This window comes from Dromiciops gliroides, chromosome 2 (genome assembly GCF_019393635.1).
Source record: "Dromiciops gliroides isolate mDroGli1 chromosome 2, mDroGli1.pri, whole genome shotgun sequence".
In the NCBI taxonomy this organism is placed as follows: Eukaryota; Metazoa; Chordata; class Mammalia; order Microbiotheria; family Microbiotheriidae; genus Dromiciops; species Dromiciops gliroides.
In genome coordinates this window covers 20612491-20615113 of record NC_057862.1, presented here as the reverse complement: position 1 = coordinate 20615113, position 2623 = coordinate 20612491, and positions in this window count along the sequence as shown.

Sequence of the window (2623 nt, the reverse complement as noted above, 5' to 3'; positions counted from 1 at the left end):
AGGTGAGGGTTATTAGGCACTTAATAAACACTTATTGACTGACTGACTCCAACATAAACAAGAATCCCTTCTGTATCATCCCTGATAAGTGGTCCCCCAGCTTCCCCTTCACCAGACTGAATGAGTTCAAAGACCCCTTCCAGCTCAAAACCCAGAATCCTGAAATATTGAGATAGAGAATTCCTAGAACTGAAGAGAGCTGAGGAAGGTCTTGGAGTTTGTCCTTCCTTTCCAGATGATGGGTGACACAGAGATTCAGAAACCGGAAGTGATTTGCCTCAAGTCACTCCAATTAGTAAGTGTCAGATGACATTCCAAGGCGGGTCCTCTGACCCCGGTCATTAGAACATGCAGGCTACCTGAGTCATCTGAGACAAGCTGCTCTTGAGCTGGAATCCTTTCTTCAGCATTCCCCAAAAGTAGCCATCCATCTTCTAAACATTAATACAATACAATTCACCCAAACCCACACAATACCCTACAGTGTAATTCAAGTCAAGCATCTTCAGTGCCCACTACTCTTGTGTTGGCAGCTAAATGGCTCAGTGGATAGAGCATTGGGCCTGGAGTCAGGATTGAGTTCCAATCTGGCTTCAGACTCTTACTAGCTGTATGCCCCTGGGCAAGTCAACCTCTGTTTGCCTAAATCTGCTGGAGAAGGAAATGGCAAATCACTCCAAAATCTTTGCCAAGAAAACCTCATGAACAGTATAGTCCACGGGTTCATGAAGAGTCAGACACAATTTAATAACTAAACAACAACTACTACCATATGCAGTGAGGGATATACAAAGTATAGATAAAACTAGTCTCCCTCCTCTTGGGAAGGAGGGATCATAATCTAATTCCAGGTGCACCATTATATTACAGTAAAATGCAACAAACCTTTATCAGGCACCTAGTATGTGAAAAGCCCTGTGTCTAACCCTGAGGGAAATAGTTTCCATAAGACACAATCTAACGGAGGTTAGAGTGGTTCACCATATTATAAGAAGACATGACACAAAACAGACATCTATAATACAATATTACAATAATGCAATAGAATATTTGGTGCCTGTTGTATTAACGGGGAAGGGAAATGGAAAGTTAAGATAACCTATAGGGTACCTGCTCATTAGGTGCTTGCACCCAGCCTAGTGGGGAGGTCAGGATTCAACCCAGAATTCCTGAGTGCATTCAAGAGATGTAAACAATGTGTTCTGGAAGGTTTATCCTACTATACTTTTGAAAAAGGAGTCCTATTGGGGTACCTCAGCTTCATCTTCATACCTGGTACACTGTTCATCCCTACAGCCTACCTTCCAAATGCATCAGTTTCAGAGATGATTGAGGGTGTGGCAGCTAGGTGTTGAAGTGAATAAAGCACAGGCCTTGGATTCAGGAGGACCTAAGTTCAAATCTGGCATCAGACACTTGACGATTACTAGCTATGTGACCTTGGCCAAGTCACTTAACCCTCATTGCCCCCCCACACACACACACACACAAAAGAATCACAGAGCTGATAGAGGGCTTTGAAGTCAGAGCCAGGGTTGTGGCCAGGAATCTCAGTGACTTATTGGTCAAGCCACAGATGTCAACAGGACATAAGCAAGGAGGTCCAAGGTCTGGAGAAGTAAAAGTTACATCCATGGAAACCAAGAGTCCCTTTGACAGGGACCTGATTCTTGGGGTCTTTAAGGCAACCAGAGAAGGAGGTGACAGCGTGAATTTTAGGCAACAATTTTTTTTTTATTTCAATATGAAAGGGCTAACTCTTTCAAAGATAGATAATAGCTCCTATATCCCCTTTCTCAGGGTTTTTGTGAAGATACAATGAATGATGTAGGTGAATGATTTTTGAAACTGAAATGCTAGCAAGAGGAGATGGGGGTGCAGGAAACAAGAACAACAAAAATCACCTCACTGAGCTTCAAAATCAGAAGATAAGGATTCAGATTCTGGCTCTGCCACTTATTGCCTGTGTGACCTTTGGGCAAGTTACTTACCCTCCTTGAGCCTCAGGTTCCTCCTCTATCAAATACTGGAAAGCCCAACTCCCATCAAAACAAGCCCAGCAACACATGCTAAGAGCACTTTCCTGATTCACCCAGTTGTTAGTGCCAACCCCAGTCCCAAATTCCTTCGTATTTGTGGTGATTATATCCTGTGCTTACTTCATAGGATCATAGATTAAATCTGGGAGTTCAACCCCCTCATTTTATGCCTGAAGAAATGAAGGCTCAGAGTCACACAAAGATCCATCCACAAGGGGACTGAGGCAAGATATGAAGCCAAGTCTTCCTGACTCAGGGGCCACTGCTCTATTTGCTGCTCTGCTACCTCACCCTCTCTGTGAACATCTCAGATCCCTCAAGTGGAGAACAGAGGCTCTTTCACTTTTGTATTCATGTCCACAGTACTTTACATGGTTTCTGACACATTTTGTTGTTTTTTTAGTTGTTTCAGTCTTGTCTTATTCTCTGTGACCCCATTTGAGTCTTTTTGTTTTGTTTTGGTATTTTGACAAACATACTGGAATGGTTTGTCCTTTCCTTTTTTGGCCTATTTTACAAATGAGGAAACTGAGGCAAAAAGGGTGAAGTGACTTGTTCAGGGTCACACAGCTAGTAAGTGTCTG